This window comes from Phascolarctos cinereus, unplaced genomic scaffold (genome assembly GCF_003287225.1).
Source record: "Phascolarctos cinereus isolate Bilbo 61053 unplaced genomic scaffold, phaCin_HiC Scaffold_4;HRSCAF=312, whole genome shotgun sequence".
In the NCBI taxonomy this organism is placed as follows: Eukaryota; Metazoa; Chordata; class Mammalia; order Diprotodontia; family Phascolarctidae; genus Phascolarctos; species Phascolarctos cinereus.
In genome coordinates this window covers 250,245,369-250,268,606 of record NW_027555847.1, presented here as the reverse complement: position 1 = coordinate 250,268,606, position 23,238 = coordinate 250,245,369, and the positions used below count along the sequence as shown (strand labels likewise).

The window sequence follows — 23,238 nt, the reverse complement described above, 5'->3', positions numbered from 1 at the left end:
TCAAAAATCCAATTTCCAGAATAAAAGGACTAGAGATGTACAATACCTTGCTGGAAGGCTTTGATTATGCCTGAACAATTACCATAGCAATGCTCCTAAAGAAATATAAGGATGCTACCAAGGCCTGAACTTGCATACACTCTTTCTGGTAATTATCAATCAATAAGCATTTATTAAGCACTTACTATATGCCAGGCAATGTGCTAAGCATTGGGAGTACAAAGAAAGTAAAAAGCCACAGACCGTACTTACATTCTTTTAAAAAAAATTTTTTTAAACATTTAATTTTAATTTTCTCTTTTCTCAATTACATATAAACAAAAAATTTTTAACATTTCTAAAAAAAATTTGAGTTCCTTATTCTCTCCCTCCATCCCTCCCCTCCATCCCACTCACATTCTAATGGAGGAGACCAACAAATATGTACACACAAGATATAGATAGATAGATAGATAGATAGATAGATAGATAGATAGATAGATATGGATAGATATAGATATATCTATATATATAGTGTAAATGGGAAGTAATCCCAGAGGGAAAGCACTATTCTCCGGGCCCATTACCCCCCTTTTCATCATTTTACAAGCTGCCCTATAAGACAATGATGAACATCTCAACTTATAGATAATTCAGACCCAAGGAAGCCAGGCCATTTGTAGAGATTCCATAGGTCCAGTGTCATAGAATAGAAGGTGTCTCCTGGTCACCCTCCTATGAGAAGACATGGCTGCTCCTTACTACCCCAATGTAGGGATAATCTTTTGGTAAAGTATTGTCTGCTTCTCCATCATAACAACTTAACATTATAGGAATATAGATTTAGAGCTGAAAAAACCCTTGGTTCTAACAATAAGAAACTGAGGCCCAGATATGTTAAATGATTTGCTCATAGCATGTCTGAAATAGGATTTGAACTTAGGTCCTCCTGACTCCAAGTCCTGAGCTCTATTCACTAAACCCAGTGCCTTCACTATCAATGAATCTCGTGCAGGATATTCACCCACATAGATATGCCCCCTACCAGTGATAGTATTGAATACCTTCTCCCTCTTCTACCCCAGTCTACCAACTCACTGCCTCCGATGCCATCCAGAGGTCCCAATAGAAGCAGCCACTGTAGGAAGCTCTTTTCTACAACCTTTCTAATGTTAATAATAATAACTAGTATTAATATAGCACCTATTATTTGGCAGGCACTGTGCTAAGCACCATTATAAATATTTCATTTGATCCTCATAACAACTCTAGGAAGTAGGTACTATAATTGTCCCCAATTTACAGTTGAAGAAACTGAGCTTAAGTGACTTGTCCAAAGTCACACTGCTTCTAAGTGTCTGAGGCAGGATCTGAACTCAGGTTTTCCTGACTCCAGACTCAGCACTCTATCCACTGTACCACCTATCTGTCTCTGTTCCCTTCCCATTTACCCCTCCTGCCTGGATACTTACCCAGAGTAAGGACCTGCCTCTATTCCAACCCTCAGGCTCATTCGCCCTTTCCTGATGGTGGTGTGCCAGGCCCTCTAGCCTCCTTTCCCCCTTTCAGAGTCATTTGCAACAATTAGATGAGCAGAGAGTCACCTATTGTAATCCTAGTGGTAAAATGGAGGTCCACCTGACTTTACCTGTTACTTAGCCAGTGCACTCTAATGTCTACCTGGCCTTCCCATCTTCCATGTCACTATACCCTTCAGAACCACAAGCATTGTGATAATCAAATAAGAAAATATTTGTTAAAGTATATAGTGTAGTGCCTGGCCCAAAGAGGTGCTTTAAAAATGATGATGATGATGGTGATGAACCCCTTGGACCATTTGGCCCTTCTTCCCACCCTACGGAAGAACCTTTCTCCATGTGTTTTTTATACCAATTAAAATGTGGGCTCATTGAAAGCAGGAACTCTTTCATCTTTCTCTTTGTATACCCAATGCTCAGCACAGTTTCCAGAGCATTGCAAGAACCTAATAAATGCCTTCTCATTCATACATCATCTCTTCCCGAAAACTGCAGATGGTGATGTCTAGGCAGAAGCTACCCACTAATGCATTGGTTCCTCATTTTCATCCATGGCTTTTAAAAAACATGGCACCCATTTTCTTCTGAAGTCTGACTCAGATGCAATTTTGCATCTTGTGGTTGCCTTTTGGGGTGGAAAGGTCATTTGAGGACAAGTTCCTCTCTGGTCATACCTCAGGTTCTACAGTACAATGAAAATTCTGTTGGACCTGGAATCTGAGGAGCTGGGATCACATCTTGGCTCTGCTCCTCTCTACCTTTGTGTCCTTAGGCAAGTTATTGGAGCTCTTTGGACACTGTTGTCTCTTCTATAAAACGAGAGGGAAGGAGACAATTTCTAAAGTCCCTCCCAGTTCTAACCCTAGAATCCTATGATGCAAAACTGGTTATGCAAATTCTGTTCTCAAGATAAGCTGGAAATCATTTAAATGAAAAATGCAGATGAGTAACATGCTCTCCTCTTTCTTTTCCAAATAATTAGTGTTTGTGTTTATTTTCAAGAACTTGGATCTCTCCTCATGGAGTACATTCAGTATTTTTTAAATGGCAAATTCATTGTTTTCCCTCTACCTCCCAACCTCTGAGGCAAATTATGTAACGTGGACAGAGATGTCCATGGCAACAAGAGCACAGAGTACTTCAGGCATCCCACGTCCTTGGCTCGAACCCCCACCCGCCAGTAGACTGGTACCAAGTCTCTAACTTGCAAGCACAGTCAAAGTTTCAGAAGGGAGTTCATTAGAGATGAATTTGGAATCAGAGGACCTATGTTTAAATCCTCTTTCCATTATTAACTATCTATTCTATTTTGGCAGCTAGATGGTGCAGTGGATAGAAATCAGGGGCCTGGGATTAGGAAGACATGAATTCAAATGTGACCTCAGAGGGACAGCTAGGTGGCACAGTGGATAGAGCACCAGCCCTAGACAGGAAGACCTGAGTTCAAATCTGGCCTCAGACCAAACACTTGACACTTAGTAGCTGTGTGACCTTGGGCAAGTCACTTAACCCCAATTGCCTAAAAAAAAACCCCAAACTGTGACCTCATATACTTACTAGCGATGTGACCCTGGCCAAGTCACTTAACCCCTATTTGCCTTAGTTTCCTCTTCTGTAAATTGAGCTGGAGAAAGAAATGACAAACCATTTCAGTATCTTCATCAAAAATCCCAGGTGGGGTCACAAAGAGTCAGACACAGCCAGAAACAACTAATAGGGACCTTATTTTGGGGATTTGGGGATTTAACTTCTGTGGGCCTCATTCTCCTCAACTCTCAACTGTAAAATGAGGAACTTGGATTAGATGAACTCAGGGGGACCTTTCAAGTTCTAATTCTATGATTCTAGAAGTAGCTACGTGGCTCAGCAGACAGAACATTGGAGTCGACAAGACATGAGTTCAAACCTGGTCTTAGACATTTACTAATTGGGTAAGCCACTTAACCACTGTCTACCTCAGTTTCCTCATCTGAAAATGGAGATCATAATAACACCTACCTTGAAGAGCTGTTGTAAAGATCAAATGAGCTAACACTTGTTAAGTGCTTAGCACAATGCCTGCACATATTGATGATATAAATGTATTCATCAGATAAATTACAATAATCTAAAGCCCCTCAATATCCCATAGTCTCATTCAATGTTTAGCACAGGGTCTGGCACATAAAAGGTGCTTAAGAAATTCTTGTTGACTTGACTTGTCCAAAATGAATATTACCCTGTTTTGTGTATGGAATAAGCCTTGAATTGCTCCTACTAAGTCAGTCAGTCAGTCAGTCAATCAATAAACATTTATTAAACTCCTACAATGTACCAGGCACTGTGCTAAGTTCTGGGGATATAAATATAAAAAATAAAGACAGGTTTGCCTTCAAGGGGCTTACAATCTAACAGTGGAAGACAACACACAAAAAGAAGCTGAAAGGAAGAGGGGAGAGAAGAGAAGAAGGGGTGTAGAAATGTCCAAAGGAATAGTATGGCCAGGTGGAAAATAAAGAAATGACTGGCCTGGGGCACCATCATCATGAAAGCTATTGTTGTTCAGTCGTTTCAGTCATATCTGACTCTTCATGACCCCATTTGGGGTTTTCTTGGCAAAGATACTGGAGCAGTTTGCCATTTCCTTCTCCAGATCATTTTACAAATGAGGAAACTGAGGCAAATGGGGTTAAGTGACTTGCCCAGGGTCACACAACTAAGTAAGTGTCTAAGGCCAGATTTGAACTCAAGAAGATGAATCTTCCTGCCTCCAGGCCCCATGAAGCTTCTCAAACAATAAGGGATCAGATCAGAATTTCATGTTCTTGAGGTTCTCCCAGCATCCTAACTACTTCACAAACTTTAGCGACCTCACAGCATTTCTGCTAAGTCAGAGCCAGAGGCAGAGGAAAGGTCAGTCTCACAATCTCTGGTAAGAGTGAAACATTTGGGAAGTGGTCAACAAAGATGACACATTTTTATGAAAGAACCATCATCTTGAGATAAATCATTCCAAACTGCTCTATAATTCCAACCCAGCCCTCCCTGAGTGGCAGCCCTGTTCACAAGTTACACGGGTGACGTGTTGATGTTCTAGAAATGAGGCCGCAGGCTGGTTGTGATTTAAAACTAAGTATGCCTGTGCCAAACTTTTCCTATGAAATTCCACTTTCCATGTACTGGAGGAAAAAGAACAGAAGTTTCTCTTCTTCTGACTCATGGAATTAGAAACAATTTAACTTTAAGGGAAAACAGACCAGTCAAACCTCAATAGCATCATTTCAGGAGAAAACTAATGCATTCAGTCACACCCAGACTACTTCAAAACCCAAGGCAGAAGAAAGTGTTTAAAGGTACTTGTCTTTGGGGGGCATGGATTGGGGAAATACACGGAAAGCCCTTTCCCTTCAGTTTACCTTTGGGTGAGTGAAAATTGGTTCCAAAGGCTCTCTAGAGTTGAAACAGTTTTTAGCTGGTCTCCTAACTTTGGTTTCCTCTAGGGGCAAATGTTTGGCTTACTTACACCTACCTTTCCAGGTGATTTCAACCACAGAATGAGGTCACAGAATACATTTAGCCCTGGTAGATCAGTTCTTTTTCTTTCAAAAACAGACAGAAAACTAGAAAGATCTATTGGTTCAAAAGGGTCCGGTCTGTTGTCTTGGTGTGCTGATTTCAATTCAATTCAGTTCCATCAGCATTTATTTAGCACTAAATATGTGCTGGGCACTGTGTTTGGTCTTAAAATCAAGGAGCCTCTGTTCTCAAAGAGCTTACATTCTATTGGGTATAACAACATGTAGACAGATTGGTAAAGACAAACTATGTAAAAAATGAACGTGGTAGTTTCAAAGGATGGGCACTAAGAACCAGGGAGAGGAGGAAATATGCCTTTGCAGGAAATGGCCCTTGAGCTAAGACTCTGAAGAGTATAATGGTTTCAAAAGGTACAAATGAAGGAGAGAATGCCACAAGATACTGAGATGGGAGGTGACATGCTATGAACAAGAACAGATCACAGCTCATATGACCCAAACCCCTTTCCTATCTCGTCATCTTGGCTTTGAACTTGGTTCAGAAGACCCTCAAGATTGTCTAAGGGCATTGCCCTTGTTTTCTGTTTATCAAGGACAGGAAATTAGGAGATGTCTGGATAGGTGGATAGAGGGCATCGCTCTGTCCCAACCAGCCTCTCAGGCAGCCAGGCTCAAAACCTCAGTGTCATCCTTGACTCCCTCACTAACGTTCAGCCCACATCACCCATTTGTTGCAAAGTCTTATCATTTCTGGCAGCTAGGTGGCACAGCAGATAGAACTCCAGACCTGGAGTCAGAAATATTCATCCTCTTGAGTTCACATCCAGTCTTGCACACTTACTAGCTGTGTGACGCTGGCCAAGTCACTTCACCCTGTTTGCCTCAGTTTCCTCATCTGTAAAATGAGCTGGAGAAGAAAATGGCAAACCAATCCAGTATCTTTGCCAAGAAAACCCCAAATGGGGTCGTGAAGAGTTGGACATAACTGAAAACAACTGAACAATCTATCATTTCTACCTTCACAAAATATCCCCTATTAAAATAAAATATAAAATATATTAAAATATAGAATACACTAAGACTTTTGGGACATCCTCGTATGCATGTAGTTGTTTCCCTATTGTGTTGTCCATTAGAGTGTGAGCTCTTTAAGGGCAGTTTTTACCTTTCTTTGTATCCCCAGAGCAAAGTACAATACCTGATAGTAGGTGCTTGTGAAATGCTTGTTGACTGACAGCTCAACAAAATCTGTCATGGCCATGAGCACCATATCAGGAGTGTCTGGCAAAAGGCAGCAAGAAGCATTCCATGCAGACATCGAGGACACTTGGCAGCACAGGTGAGCTTAGCAAACTTTTCACCTGAGTTGGGCTGCATTAATCCAGACCCTACCAAGGATGGGCACCTTTCTCAGTGTCCAGGGAACTCCTGATGCGTTCACTATGGCTCCTGTTTCTTCCTCCCTCTGCTTCTCACCTGCTGCCCTTCTGCGGGTTTCCAGAGACTCTGGGGCAGAAGGGAGAAAAGGTGTTTCTAGGGTTTTGGGTATTGTTTGTCTTTTGTTCTTTTTTTTTTAATGAGGCAATTGGGGTTAAGTGACTTGCCCAGGGTCACACAGCTAGTGAGTGTTATGTGTCTGAGGATGGATTTGAACTCAGATCCTCTTGACTCCAGGGCTGGTGCTCTATGCATTGCGCCACCTCGCTGCCCCTGCCCTTTGTTCTTGAAGAGGACCAATGATGTCAGAAGGGCGATGCCTTGACTTGCAAGTGAATTGGATTTAAGTGAGGCAGAGCTGTGCAAAGTCATCAGCCTCACTCTCTTCTCCAACGTCATCTGAGTCCCGTGGCAAAACAGAGATCAGGACAACTAGAGATGGCCCTGGAGGCAGTGGGAGACCCTGGCCTTTGTAACTTAAGGTCTTTCCCAGGTCTCAGTTTGTCTGAAGTAACACTCATGAAGTAATTTAAGGCTAGGTAAGAAATGAGGCAAAAAATGGCCTAGTTTGCCTACTCAAAAAAAAAAAAAATCAAACTGAGAGGGGAATACCCTCAGGGTTTCCAGCCAGAACAGAAACAATTGCTGTTTCCTTGGATGTCATCACCAGCCCTTCAGGGTGTTGCAGTATCCAAAGATTAAATGATCAACCCCCTGAGAAATGCCATTTTTTTAAGGTCTTGACAAAGTGGAGAGACAGGCAGAACATATCTGGAGCTAGAAAAGTGGGACCATAGTGCAAGGTGGTCTCCTGTGCCTCGTCTGGGAGATAAGAGCCAGAAGCAGCCTAGGACCTGTTTTTAATAGCAGCATTTCTGAGGCAAAGGGCTGAGAGATGGTTTCTCTTTCCAGGTCATGGGAAGAAGACAACAAAGAATGCTAAGATAGAAAGACTGTTCTAAATCATGGCAGCTTGCCCATGTGATTGCAGCTCTCATAAGGACAGACATATTTCAGGAATGTGAAAGAACTGAACTTTCTCTAACCAACTCCCCTTCTTTCTCCACTTGCTTGTTCATAAACATGCATTGGTTTGCTATGGACAAAAATACTTGTAGAAGCTCTTTTTGTAATGGAAAAGAGCTAGAAACTAAGGGGTTGCCCAACAATTGTGAAGGAGCTGAACAAATGAGTATATTTGCCATAAGAAGTAACAAAAGGGATAGTTTTAAAGTAACCTGGGAAGACGTGAATAAATTGTTACAGAGTGAAGTTAGCAGAACTAGAACAACTTATACAGTAACCAAACATTGAAAAGACGAAAAGATATAAGAACTCCCACAAGGCAATGACCAACCAAGATTCCAGATGCCTCATTTGTCATGTTACCCACCTCCTGACATGCAGAATGAGACCTACATTTTTGGACGTCAATGCAGGAATTAATTGGCTTGACTCTACATATTTGTTACAAGAGTTTAGTTTTTCTTTTTCAATGAGAGCTAGAGCAGGAAGGAGAAAAAGAAATGTCTATTAAAAATTTTTTTTTTAGTTTTTTAAAGCGAGCTTTGGTTTGCAGCCGGTTTTCATATTATGATCTAAACTAAACTATTTCCTTTACACTGAGCTTTGCTCTTTCTCTCTATAAAAGTGTGGTCAACCCAGACATGTATTTCCTTGGATCCACTGGTTTATGGTATAATAAGCAGTGGGACAGCTTTGGCAGTTCAAGACATTAGCTGGAAAACTTTCTTCCTAGGAAGGCCTAGGGATTAGACCCCAAATCTCTCAAACTGGGAACATAGTTTATGAGCCATTTAGCCTGCTTTCCCTTATAATGCTGTAAGCTCCCCCGAGCAGAATTTTAAAAGGGAATTCTGAAACATGCAATCCTCTAAACATAAAGAACCTACTTTTCATTATTGTGGTGACCTGAGTCCCTGGCTAACTTATTGGCAGAGTCCTGAGGTGGGTTTGGGAAGGATTTAGGAAGAAAAACTCCTTCCATGTACCAGTTTGGAAAAGAGAGTAATACATATTTATATTGATTTATGTTTTATTTTTATTTATAGATGTATTGTTGTTATATATATAATGAAATATTGACGCCTAGTGGCTGTAATAGCAAAGTGCGAGACTAGGAGAGTAGAGTCCATTTGAAAAGATACTCCAATGTCATTGGTCCCTTGGCTTGGGGCTCCAGCAGAGTAGGACCTAGGTCATCAAGAAACAGGGCATGAGGGTCAGTGTGGGATAACAGGGGAGGGTAGAACTAGCTAGGAGATCATTCAACTGCCGCTCCTACTCAGGACCTGTAGTGCCTCAGGGTAGCAAGTCTGGAGTCCCTTTGGCAGCAATGTGGAGTAATAGTATATAAGAAATAGATATAGATGGAATTGATTCAAATTTGGCCTAAAAAAAAAAAAGACTCATTCCCCGAATGATATACTGTCTAAGATAGGGGTGAGGAACTCCAGGCCACATGTGGCCCTCAAGTGCAGCCCTTTGAATCCAGACTTAACAGAACAAATCCCCTTAATGAAAGGATTTGTTCTGTAAAACCTTGACTCAGTCAAAAGGCTGCACTTGAGGACCTAGAAGGTCACATGTGGCCTCGAGGCTGCAGGTTCCCCACCCCTGGGCCAGTTTTCAAAGCAAAAAATACAGGCTATTTATAGCTGAAAAAAAATTACTCCAAATCACTGCTAATCAGAGAAATGCAAATGAAAGCAATTCTAACACTCTACCTCATGCCAATCAGAGTGGCAAAAATGACAAAAGAGGAAATCGATAAATGTTGGAGGGGGTGTGGTAAAATCAGCATATTCGATGCACTGTCAGCAGACCAGAGAATGGGTACAACCATTATGGAAAACAATTTGTAATTCAACACCAAAGGCTACTTTGACCTCGCCTGCCTGGCCTTTGACCTAGCTATACTGCTGCTAGGCCTAAACACAAGAGATTTTTTTTAAAAGGGGGGCAGCTAGGTGGCACAGTGAATAGAGCACAGGCCCTGAAGTCAAGAGGACCTGAGTTCAAATCCCGCCTCAGACCAAACACTTGACACTTACTAGCTGTGTGACCCTGGGCAAGTCACTTAACCCCAAATGCCTAAAAAGTTAAAAAAAAAAGAGTTTGAAAAAGTCCTTTATGTACTAAAATGTTTATAGCATCTCTTTTTATGGTGGCAAAAGAAAACTAAAAAGAAACTAAAGGGATGCCCATCAATTGAGAAATAACTGAATAAGTTGTGGTGTATGAATGTGTCAAAGGACAGCATTATTGTGTTGTAAGAAATGAGGAAACAGATGTCTTCAAAACAGACAAGGAGAGACATATGAATGATTCTGAGAGAAGTAAGCAAAGCTAGAAAAACCAATTTTACTATAGCATCAATATTGTAAAAATAAACAATTTAGAGGACCTTTGTAAACTAATGAGGGATGAAATGAGCAGAACCAGGAGAATAATATATAAAATAAAAACAGCATTGTAAAGACAAAGAACTTTTAAATTTATAAGAGCTATGATCAATACAGTAACCTCCCATGATACCAATCAATCAGTAAGCATTTATTAAATGTCTGCTGTGTGCCAGGCACCATGCTAAATGCTAGGAATGCAAAAAGAGGTAAAAGACTGTCCCTGCACAGAGCAAGGGAAAGTGATGAATTGATGAATAATATGGCCTTACAATCAGTGCTAGAATGTTTCAACAATGATCATTAGCTTGAACTGTTACATTTCATTAGATTGCTGATTGGGACTCAGGTGTTTATTTCAACCTTTATCCTTAAGGTATCGTTCCATATTACAGATGTGTAATATTACATATTACACATCTGTAATAATTAGCATTTATTCTGCTAATTTACTAAATAGTGTTCCACTCTTCTGGAAGAGCCAATGTCAGAGCCTGAGTCCCTACCCTCAATTTTCAGAACAATAAATTGTGGTATTCATTTAAAAAAAAAAGTGGGCAGAAAACCAGGGATAAAATGTGCTATCCATTATAGAGAAGTGATGAGTTTAGGGTTCACAATGAGACATATATATTTTGTTTACATCCATTGAAGGAATTTATTATCCTTGTTATTGTTATTGTTGGGTCATGTTTGACTCTTCGTGAAAGAAGAGTCCCTATCTGTGGTTTTCATGGCAAAGACACTAGCGTGGTTAGCCATTTCCTTCTTTAGCTCATTTTACAGATGAAGAAACTGAGATCTGAACTCAGGTCCTCCTGAATCCAGGGTCGGTGCTCTATCTACTGCGCCACCTAGCTGCCCCGTCTGCTATTTTTTCAAATAGAGAGGTGGAGAGGATGCTATAGATATGCAATGTTACATGCCCTTTTCAAATGAGGTCACTATATTATTAGTTTTACTTAATTTTTTATTTTGTGACCAAAGACTTCTCACAAGGGGGAGTAATCAGTAAATGTTTGTAAAGTAAAACCAAAACTCATCAACAAAACTTGAAGGAAGAGGAAGACCATGACTTTGACCATAAGGTCCATTAGGCAAGGCCTTATTGCCCTATCTTCCAGTTCCCAAGACAGGCAGCTATACTGTCTCTAATTTCAGGAGGCAGGGAGGGTCAATAATAATCTGGTCAAACTGTCCTCTGGCCAGATTCAGCATAAATCAATGCCATCTTCAAGTTTGACTACCATCATTCTGCAAGATAGAATCAGCCTGGGTATCTAGACCCCATCAGTACCTTCAATATTGTCGGCCTCTCTGTTTGGGGGGTGGAGTAAAGAGCTCCTCGCAAAGCCTCCATTTAAGGAAGAGGTCCAAGCCCGCCATATCTCTTCATTTCCCACCTGGCTGCACCCGATTGGACTTCGTCATGCATCTGGCATCTCTTTCTCTCTCTCTCTCTCTCTGTACACATAGATAGATAGATAGATAGATAGATAGATAGATAGATAGATAGATAGATAGATAGATAGATTTAGCCCAATGCCTTATACATAGTAGGCACTTAATAAATGTGCATTGTTATTCATCCTTCATTTTCAAAAAGGACTAATGACATCACAGGTGATACCTTGACTTTGGAGTGAATTGGATTTAAATGAATGCACAAAGTCGTCAGCCTCATTCTCTCTTCCAGTCATCAAAGTCTGGTGGCAACACAAAAGTCAGTGCGACTCAAGATGACCTGGGATGCAGTGGATGACCTTGGCATCTTCAAATGCCTGACCAAGCTCTAAACCAGGCCTGCACCAACATACGGCCCATGGGTCACTTGCAGGCCACCAGAAGATTTTGGGTGGCTTGCGAAAAATGTAGAGGATGTAAAAGAAAGTAAAAATGTAGCATGTGCTTTGTCTGTGCCCCACTTAACCTGCCTTCTACTAGTCGTTATGGTGCCCATCATGTAATTTGGCGGGTGGGTTGCCACTGCGCACTCTCTCCTGTTTGTCACATGACCCAAGGAAACCAATCATGGTCAGTCTATCTCTAGTCTGAGAGGAGAGTCATATTTTTTCGCTGTTTCTGTAGTTACTAAATGTGAACATCAAGAAAACCTGAAAAATGTATTAAAACTTGTACCATTTAGCAAAGTAATTTTTCAGACATTAATGTGATTTCATGATAAATAAAAATCTTAAGAAATAAGTGTAATTAATCGATATTAATTGAAATTTCCCTTTTTTAAAAAAATGGTTTATTTGCAAAATAGTTTAATCATTAATTACTACCTTTACTTGGAAAGTGAGCCTAAAAACCTATCTGCTGCCCAAAGAAGTTTAGCCTATTTTACTTTTGGCCCCTACCCACTGCCAAGTTGGGCAGGTCTACTCTAAGCACTCGGCAGCATCTGCTTCAGCCACCTCCAGCCCATTGGAACAAATTGTTGTCATCCATCTATTCCACCAGAAGTCGTGTGTGCATTGACTGATTGACCAATTAGGAGATCTGCAGTCCTCTCAAGTAGTGGCCTGCTGCAGGGGAGAGAGAGGTGTAATATCAGGGTTGGTGTGTGCATAGAAATAGCATTTGCTATTATCTGCAGACCTGTTACTCCCCAATGTTGTTTCTCTGCTGATTGGATGAGAAGTAGCTTCTATACTTAGTGGCTACTGCCATCTGCTGCCTGCCTTTTGAATTGCGGCTGCTAATGAGCTTTTTCCCCAGGGGAGTGAGTAGTGTTAGTAGGTCTTTTGCGAACAGGTTTCTGAGTTATTTCATGTTTTGTGTGTGACTTGGCCCCTAAACAGAAATCATCCAAGATAACAGGAATCCCTCAGGTCAATTCTGTCTTTTTTGACCACTTTTCTTCCCCTTTAATGGGAAAGTCCTTGGACTCAACATTTAGTCATTCAAAAAAAAATTAATTAGTGACTATAACTTATCTGATCCCCAGATTACAAACCTTTTCAGAAAAGCTAATTAGCATTTTCTTTGATGAAAGTTAAAAATTGGAAACGACAACCAAGGCAAATAGGGAAAATGCCCTTTCATTCAGTGTACTGTTTCATTGGTGTATATCAATCAACCAACATGTGTTAAGCACCTACTATGAGCCAGGCATCATTCACTACCATAATTTTTGCATCTTTTCTGCATCCAGAACTAGTCATTCATTCAGCAAGTATTTACTCACCACCTAATATGTGCTCTTGGCTGCATTGTGTACTAGGTGCTAGGGGACTACAAATGATACATGAGAGTCAACAAAGAGTCTGAGACTTAACAGGTCACAGAAATTCAATTTAGTAAGTATTTGTTAGACATCTGTTGTATGAATGAATAAAGCATTTAGTAAGAGTTTACTATGTGCAAAGCAATTAGCTAAGTACTGGAGATACAAATAGGCAAGTATGACTGTCCCTGCCCTCAAGGAGATCACATTCTAATGGGGGAGAAAACTCATATGGAAGATTTCCATTGCCAGGCAGATGGAAAATGCCCTGGTTCCTTAGGATGCAGCAGTAAAGCAGATGAGAATGCCTCTTCTTTAATGTCATTTCAATTGATAAAATCATCTGTTCAGTTGTATCCAACTCTTTGGGACCCCATTTGGGGTTTTCTTGGCAAAGGTACTGGAGTGATTTTCCATTTACTTCTCCAGCTCATTTAACAGATGAGGAATCTGAGGCAAACAGGGTTCAGTGACTTGCCCAGGGTCATACAATTGGTAAGTGCCTGAGGTCAGATTTGAACTCATGAGGAAAAATCCTCCTGACTCCAGGCCTGGCACTCTATCACCTGCGCCACCTAGCTGCTCCCTGATAAAAATCATACCCGTTTCTGATGTTGAACCATTTAGAAGTGCCTGAGATTCTAGTGACAAGTAGCTGGGACTGAAGCCCCAGTAGGAGCATTTACCAGGCTGCATCTCACAGGGGTTGCTAGATTGGCTTGCTCCCCTATGGCGCAACCCTGTGCTAGGTCCGGGGGATCCAAAGATAACATTAAAAACAGCCCTTGCCCTCAAGTAACTTATATTCTTCTGGGTGATAACACATTTAAAATGCATCAAAAAATCAACGATTTTGAAGGTCAGGAAAGTTCCTGTAAGAGTTGCTACCTGCTAAACATGTTCATTTTTAAATGAACATTAATAAATCCAGGGTAACAAGAGTGCCTCAGGCCTCTTCCTTTATAAATGAACATGTTTAGCAGCTTTCACCTCTTACATGCCTCAAGCTCAGCTAGTCCAACACCACTCACTGAATAGTTGAGGAAACAGATTAAACCATTCTCCGGTTGTCATCATCAGAGGCAGGAATGGAACTCAGGCCCTGGGACTACAGGACCCTGGCCCACATTGCCTTGCCTTGCCTTGCCTTGCCTTGCCTTTCCATCACCTTCCTGATGTCATGGTCCTCTTCGAGAACAAAGGACAAACAAGAAGAAGAAGGAGCATTTATTAAGCACCTACTTAAACAGATATTTCTGTTTACTATTTCATATCCTACACTGAGCTCATTATTTAAAAGTCCATTGTGGTTGATTTTGTTGTTCAGACAGTGCAGTCATGTCTGACTCTTTGTGACTCCATTTGGGGGTTTCTTAGCAGAGACACTGGAATAATTTGCCATTTCCTTCTCCAGCTCATTTTATGGAAGAGAAAATTGAGGCAAATAGGGTGAAGTGACTTGCCCAAAGTCTCACACAGTGTCTGAGGCCAGATTTGAACTCAGGTCCTCCTGACTCCTGGGCTGGCCCTCTATCTGCTGTACCACTTAGCTGCTTTTAATTAAATGAATTTAGGGTCCATGCTATTTCTATATATAGTGTTCACATGTCACTTCATGCCATGAGGAGAATAACCAGAGACCCATAAAAAAAAAAGAAAAGATACACTTCTAAAGCATTTTCCAGAGAGCCGCCAGCGCTTTAGGGGCTCCTTGGATGATTTATCTGAATGGCTTTGATGCAACCCAAATGTGTCCTCCAGCTTCTTTTTCCTTTTAATTAGATTCCATTCTGACCTGGAATTGTTTGTGATAAAGGCATCCTCTTATCATCTGAAAAACTCACCCAGGAGAATCTCGGGGATAGATGGCTTGTAAGGCATAGGGAGAGGTCAAACTGCTGAGTCAGAAGAAAAATTATACCCATAATATAAAGGGAAAAAACTCTGTAAGATTTCAGAACTCTGATCAATGTCTCTGTAAGACCAACTGTGCTTCCCACCTCTTGTCAGAGAGGTACAGAATGAGCCTGGCATTTTCAGACGCGGCCAATGTATTCATTTCTTTTGCTTGACTCCACTTATTTGTTACAGGGGAAGGAACCTTCTTTTTTCAGGGGGTGAGGCAGGGAATCATGGCAAGAGAATTGATGCCTAGGAAGGAAAGGAAAAAAAAACATTTATTAATTGCAATAGTCACTATGTGAGCGCTTTACAAATATTATCTCCTTTGATCCCCATAACAGCCTTGGGAAGTAGGTATTATTATGTTATTATATGCTATTATGATCTCCATTTTACAGTTGAGGAAACTGAGGAAGACAGAGGTTAAATAACTTCACTTTACAAATATTATCTCATCTGATCCTCATAACAATCCTGGGAGGTAAGTGCTATTAGGATCTCCATTTTACAGTTGAGAAAACTGAGGCAGACAGCGGTGACTTCATCTTCATCTTTGGAGGACTTGGTCCCAGAAGTCCTTCAAGTCTACATCCACCAGAATCTCAATCGACAAGTAGCATGAGGACTTTACAGGGATCCCATAATCTTGGGCAGAGCCAAAGGGGCCTCACTGTCTCATCCTAGATGTCATGGCATAGTTTTACTAGCTCCTATACAGGCTGTCCAACAATTACCTCCTTGCCCACCAGAACTCCTTATGGGAATGAGTACCATAACTTTCTGCTTACCTAACAGAGCTACCAGATGGGTGTCTGTGCCTCTTTCCTTCAACCCCACAGTCCCTATTTTTGTTTTTGGCAATTATCTGCCTAGGCAGCTGTCCTGCTCTCCTGTTCTGTCCTGATCTCCTGTTCATTGTTGGCCTGCCCATGACTATACAGTGGGGCAGCAAGGGAGGCCCAGTTTTAAAGTCTGAGGTAGGACAGTGGCCAGAATGCGGTATCTAACTGCTGTTATTCTGTCTGTTTGTATACAGTGGAAGGCCATTATCCCTTCCACATCGGGACTTTCCCCATTGTGGTTTTGATATATCATGGGTCAGTATAAGAAATCAAATGGGAATTTTTTGGGAGTTTTGAGGAAGCTGCAGACCACACACAAAGGCCAGCAGACAACCCAGAAAAGGTTTAGAAATTCAGAAATGCATAAAATAGATATATGGTATTGTATAACATCAACATGCCTTATCTTTTGATACCACAATAATTCAGACTCCTTTTCTGGTATGAAGAGAGGGCCAAAAAATTTTATGTGGATTTTCCAGATCAAGGGGGCACATTGATCACTAAGTCCAAGCTACCGAGGGATTTATTGTTGTTGTTCAGTTGTTTTCCAGTCACGTCCAATTCTTTATGGCCCCATTTGGGGTTTTCCTGGCAGAGATACTGCAGTGGTTTGCCATTTCCTTCTGCAGCTCATTTTACAGATGAGGAAACTGAGGCAAACAGGGTTAAGTGACTTGCCCAGGGTCACACTGCTAGTAAGATGAGTTTTCTGGATTCTAAGTCCAGTGCACCACCTAGCCCACCACTTAACAATATCCCTTTGGTAAGTTCTGGTGATAATGACCAGGACTTTAATGTCATCATAACCCCTCTGTTTCCTTAAGCAAACTTACATGACTTAGTCATTTATTCCTCACATCTTTGTTGACGTATCATTGGTAAATGTCACCCATGGAAGGCTTTTTGATTTTATTCTTCGATCTTTGTTATTTCATAGACTTCATCTGGAGGTAAATCTCTTTCAGTTACCTTTCACAAATCCAATGGCATGGACCTGTTATCAGCTTTTATTATTGTTCCATTAGTATTTCTGTAGGTTTCTGGCCTGTTTTTCATGTACTCTCAGATCATCTATCAATCCTTTCTCTCCTTTTTGGCAAGGAAGGTTAATCATTCTATAGACTCCTCAGGATGATCAGCCCCATGAATATCGTATGGGTTTTTGTTAGGATATTTTACAAATCTGGTGTGGTCCATTTGGCAGTTCCAAAAGTGTACATCAAGACTGGTGTTTCATTGATGTAAATTGCTTTAAATGCATTCTCCGCATTTACTTTTGTTACAGAATGCCAGTAAGTTCATAATCTATTCAGCCACTGTTTTCTCCCCAATTGCATTAAGCTCTAAGTGTCTTTCCTGGAAGAGACCAATGCATTTGTAAGTAAAATCTTTATCCATTGGTTCAATATGACCTTCTGATTCAAGTTTGAAACCTTTCATTCTCTATTTTCTCTTGGTTCACATGAAGAATTTTATACTTACAGCTCAAAGAATAAAAAAGGAGGGGAAGAAAAAAAAAGCAGAGAAACAGAATTTTATATTTATCCAGTTCAAAGGAGATTTCTATAACTGGAGACAGATTTCTTAAGATGTAGGAGCTGTTGAGTATGTTTTTGATGGAAGATATAGCCTGATATTATTCATGAAGTGATGATTACAATGCTTTGGGCATTGTAGATAGGCAGCTAGGTGACCCAGTGGATAGAGTGCCAGGCCTGGAGTTGGGAAGACTCATCTTCTTGCGTTCAAATCTGGCCTCAGACACTTAGCTGTGTGACCCTGAACAAGTCATTTAACCTTGTTTACCTCAGTTTCCTCATCTGTAAAATGAGCTAGAGAAGGAAATGGCAAACCACTCCAGGGTCTTCGCCAAGAAAAGCCCAAATGGGGTCACAGTGTAGGACATGACTGGAACAACTGAACAACAGCAATAAACGATGACTGACTGAAGGCCTTCTCATTCTTTTATTATCTTGAGGGAACCAGTGTAGCTCTCTACTGTCCATTTCTTGTTTCTTATTCTTGCCACATGACCAGCCCAAATTTTCTTCTGGTCACACACACCCTTAAGAATATCTTTTATGCCACCTTAGCCCAGAATGTTCTAGACCAGAGGTGTCAAACATGGGGCAACAACACTCCTGAGTGCTGCATGACCATTAAAAGATTAAAAAGTAATTGGGGTGAATGAAGAGATACAAAAAGACATTTCCAAACTACCTTTTGATGGAGGTGAGAGGTCCACACCGCACATGTTTTTGGATTTTCTCAATGTATCGATCCATCTTAACAATTTTTTTTCCTCTATAAGAAAAACTCCACTATTTGCCATATGGGATGGCTATCAGGGAGCGGGAGGGGAAAGGATACATGGGATACTATGATGATGTAAGAAACAGAAAACATTAATAAAAAATTATTTTTTAAGGGGCAGCTAGGTGACACAGTGAATAGAGCTCCAGCCTTGGAATCAGGATAGACCTGAGTTCAAATATGGCCTCAGACACTTGATGCTTATCTAGCTGTGTGACCCTGGACAAGTCACTTAACCCCAATTGCCTAGCCAAAAAAAAAAAATTATTTTTTAAAAAGGTAATTGGGAAATATTTAACAAAATAAAAACATAATAGAAGACAAATACTATTAATATTTGAGTTCAATACCACTATTCTTGACTAACTGTTCCCCAATCTTATCCTTACCTCTCCTACCTTGAAGTATTTGTGGATAGAGTACTAGGCTTGGCTACAGGAAGACTTGAGTTCAAATCCAGCCCCAGATACCTTAATAGTTATGTGACCTTGGGCAAGTCATGTAACTTTGGTTTGCCTCAGTTTCCTCAACTGTAAAATGGGGATCATACTCGCACCTAGCTACCAGGGTTATTGTGAATATCAGATGACATAATATTTGCAAAGTGCTTTGCACAGTGCTTAGTACACTGTAGGTGCTTAATAAATGCTTGTTCCCTTCCGCTAGTGTAAGCTGTATTTTGTACCTAAAATGTTCCTCTTTTCCATCAAGGCCTAACTCAAGTGCCATCCCTTTCATGAAATACTCTCCCCTCCCCTGCCTGAAGGGCATCTCTCCTTCCTCAAATTTCTTCTCTTGATATGGACTTCTCTTTTTCCTTCTTTATCATATACCTTGGATCATCATATTTATATATTTCCATCATAAAATTGTAAGTTCATTCATAAGTTCAAGGGATGTCATTTTTCCACCTTCATAGTTCCAGAACCTAGCCAACTGCCTTTGTATCTTAAAAAAAAAGAAAATGATAGGGGCAGCTAGGTGGTGCAGTGGATAGAGCACCGGCCCTGAAGTCAGGAGGACCTGAGTTCAAAATCTGGCCTCAGACCAAACACTTGACACTAGCTGTGTGACCCTGGGCAAGTCATTTAGCCCCAATTGCCTAAAAGAAAGAAAAAGAGGTTGGAGTTATTTTTTCACATCTGGATGATGTAATCTATAAATTATGGAAATATTCTTATACTATACAGTTTAATAAACTTATCTAATTGTTAGTGAGAAAAAAATGATTCCTTGATATTCTTTTCTTTTTCTTCCTTTAAAATACAAAGCATCACTAGTTTCCCTCTTCTCCCCAATTCTCTTCCCCCACCCAAAAAAAACCCTCCCTTGCCATAAATATGGATGGTCAAGCAAAACAAAGCCACCCATTGGTCATGTTTGAAAATATAGGTCATTCAGCACCACCTCAGATAACAGTAACAAGATGATGAGACATCACTGATCTGACAGGAGACGGGAAGTATCATTTATCAATAGTATTTTGAGCCATTATGGTCATTATGTTGATCATAGCTATGAAAAAAATGAATGAGTGAAAAAGCATTTACTATACACTTACAATGCTTTCGTCATCATATGAATTATTTTCCTGGTTCTGCTTACTTCATTGTACATCTGTTAATACAAATCCTTTCGTGCTTCTTTGAATTTCCTCATTTCTTCATGGTACAATGTTGGTCCTATAGTAGGTTGGTTAAAAAGACATGTGAGTTCAAATCTGGCCTCAGACACTTGACACTTACTGGCTGTGTGACCCTGGGCAAGTCACTTCACCCCACTGACTCGCCAAAAAAAATAAACAAAAAGACATGTGAAACATGGGTTACATTACCTTCTATTAATATATAATAATTTATTCTTAATTTTTCGATTGGATTCAGATAGAAATGGTCTTGAGACAAATTGCTATTTTACTCTTATCCTTTCATATTTAGAATTCTCTGGAGTATTGGCACAGGTGATAAAATAACTGAATAAAAAGTGTAGGATGTAAGTCATCTTCTATAAGCTCACCAAAAGCATCCTTGAAATAACTGCAGTAGCAGACAGGTCAAGAGATATCATGCGCCTCATCCTTTTCCCACAGGATTTTGATCTCCTTTGCTTTTGTTGTAGTTGTTGCGTTGTTAGGTTGTTTCAGTCACGTCTGACTCTTCCGTGACCCCATTTGGGTACTGGGGTGGTTCACCATTTCCTTCTCCAGCTCGTTTTATAGATGAGAAACTGAGGCAAACAGGGTTAAGTGACTTGCCCAGGGTCACACAGCTCCTAAGTGTCTGAGGCCAGATTTGAAGTCAGAAAGAGGAGTCTTCCTGATTCTAAGCCTAGTGCTCTATCCACTGCCCCTCCAGCTTCCCTTTCTTTTGCTAGGTCTCTGTGTTTTGAAAGCTTTTCATTACATGTGGCTTGAAGGTTGCGTATTTGGCACGGCAACATCTATTTAAAACACTATTCTTAAGTTTTTATGTCTCAGTGTTATGTCTGGGTGATCATAGCAACGGATTGGTCTGTGATAAATGGTCTGGTTCCAATAGAGTATACTGGTGGAGTTTTCCAGGATACTTTGAGGTCTGCAGTTTCATATAAAGATTTGTCAGCAATTTTCCCACATTGTTGTTATTGTTATAATGATGATGTCATCATAGCAGGTGCTTCATGGAGGAGCCGTTTGTTTTTAGGACAGGGGAGACAAACCTATTAGGAATCAAATGAGTAAGTTGTTTTGTTCTTAGCTATTCATTTAAATTCAGCTGAGAGGCTGTTGCTAGGGGCATTCAGGAACATGGGCCAGGGAGCATAAGTGAGTTTCTCCCCTATGTGGGAAACACCTATACAGATGCTAGGTCCCACTTAAGGGTGAAAGGAGAAGAGAATGAAACCAATTGTTTTCCAGATAAGTAGATGGTGACTGACCTGGCCTGTATACATCTGAAATGTTCTATCTTAGTGTTACAATCTTTATATCCGGACTTGATAATTTTGTACACTCTAAACTTTTATACTTTTATTTTTATTTTATTAAATTTATTTTATTAGAGTTCTATCATCTCTATTTTTTCTAAAGTTCTACTAAAGTTCTTAACTTCTAAGTTAAAGGGGGGGTACAGTGAGCTCCCCCACTATTATAATTTCAGTGTCTACTTCTCTCTGCAATTCAATGAACTTTCTTTTAAGTATTTGGATACTATGTTGCTCAATGCATAAATATTATTGGTACTTATGTTATCTCTGGGGTCTTCTATTTTTCTTTGCTTTTATTTATGCTTTTATTCTTTAGCCAACCCATTCCCACTCAAAAATTTTAAAATATAGCTGAGTGGAATGGGTCATTAATTTGGTCATTTTTTTAGTTGTGTCCAACTCTTCATGACCCCATTTCGGGTTTTCTTGACAAAGGTACTGGAGTAGTTTGCCATTTCCTTCTCCAGTGCATTTTACAGATGAGGAAACTAAAGCAAACAGGGTGAAGTGACATGCTCAGGATCACAGGGCTAGTATCTGAGGCCAGATCTGAACTCAGGTCTTCTTGGCTTCAGGCTGGGTGCTCTATCCACCATGACACCTAGCTGCCTCTGAATTAGGAAGACAGAACTTCAAATCCACCCTCAGAAACTTAATACCTATGTGCCCTTGGGCAAGTCCCTTAAACTCTATTTGCCTCAGTTTTCTCATCTGTAAAATGGGAGTAATAATAATAACACCTACCTCCCAGGGTTGCAGTGAGATCAAATGTAATAATGATTGTAAAGTGCTTAGCACAGTACCTGGCACATAGTAAGCACGAAGTGAATGCTAGTTATTGTTGTTTCTGTCATTTTCTCTTTGACCCACCAATTCTTTAGAATTAAGTAATTTTGTCTCCAATTAATTTTTCATTCTTTCTTCAAATGCCCTTTGTTGTGATCAGTAAATGGTGTTTAATATGTCTGGTTTTCTGCATTTTTACGATATCTTTATAACCTGATACAGTCAGTTTTTATAAAGATACTGTGCCTGAAAGAGAAGCATATACATTCCTTTCTATTCCCATTTGGTAATTGCCAGAGATCTATCATCTCTATTTTTTCTAAAGTTCTATTAAAGTTCTTAACTTCTAGAATAAAAGGGGGGCACATTGAGATCCCCCACTATTATAATTTCACTGTCTACTTCTCCTTGCAATCCAATGAATTTTGCTTTGAGTATTTGGATGCTGTGTTGTTCAGTGCATAAATATTAAGTATTGATATTTATGTTATCTCTGGTGTCTTTATATAGCTTCCCAGCTTTTCTTTTTTTATGTAAATTCACTAAATTGACTGTAGCCTTGTCTGAAATCATGATTGCTCACTCTGATTTTTTGGGGTTCATCTGGAAATGATTCTGTTCTAGCTCTTCATTTTACATCTGTGAACTGCTTTCTAATCTACTCTGCTATCATGGTCTGCTTTATGATTGAGTGGATCTCATCCACATTTATAGTTATGATGGTTAATTGTATATTTTCTTCCATCCTGTCTTCTTGTCCTTTTCCTTCTCCTTGCTCCCATCCCCTCTTTACAAATCAGAAGGTGGTAAAAAGAGATGTTTCTCCAACACGTGTGGTCTGTAAATAAGGCAGTCTGTTTCTACCCTGTTGTCTCTTCCCTTTGCCCTACCCCATCACAGGTTTTTAATTTTTCCTTCCTATTATTCTCAGACCCTTCACATTCCCTCCTCATACATCGGATTTAGTTTTGCTGATAAATAGTACCTTATCTATTCTACTTTATCTCTCCCTTCTCCCTGTCCTCACCTATTTCCCTATTAAGTTGAATGCATTTCTATAACACAGTTTTGTGTGTGTGTGTGTGTGTGTGTGTGTGTGTGTAGCCTTCCTTTATCTGGTTCAGGCGAAAGTGAGGTTCATGGGACATCTGCTCCCCTTGCCCCTTCCTCCATGTTTGAATACTCTTCATTTCATGCACCTTTCTCATGTGAGACAGCAGTTTCCTTCTCCATCCAGTCCCCTATCTCTCCCATTTCAGTCTTCTAAGACTATCAAAACCAGCCCAAGCCCCCCATCTACCT

General features: G+C 40.3%; 1 protein-coding gene across 1 annotated transcript in view; it reads right to left on the bottom strand.

The window, feature by feature from the left end:
• Positions 1-14,774: 14,774 nt before the first annotated feature.
• The window catches only part of ACER2 (alkaline ceramidase 2), a 46,570-nt gene continuing 38,106 nt past the window's right edge, over positions 14,775-23,238 (bottom strand). The window contains exon 7 of the mRNA XM_020967365.2: positions 14,775-15,277. The gene's annotated coding sequence lies outside the window, so the exon portion shown is untranslated. The remainder of the gene's footprint in view (positions 15,278-23,238) is intronic.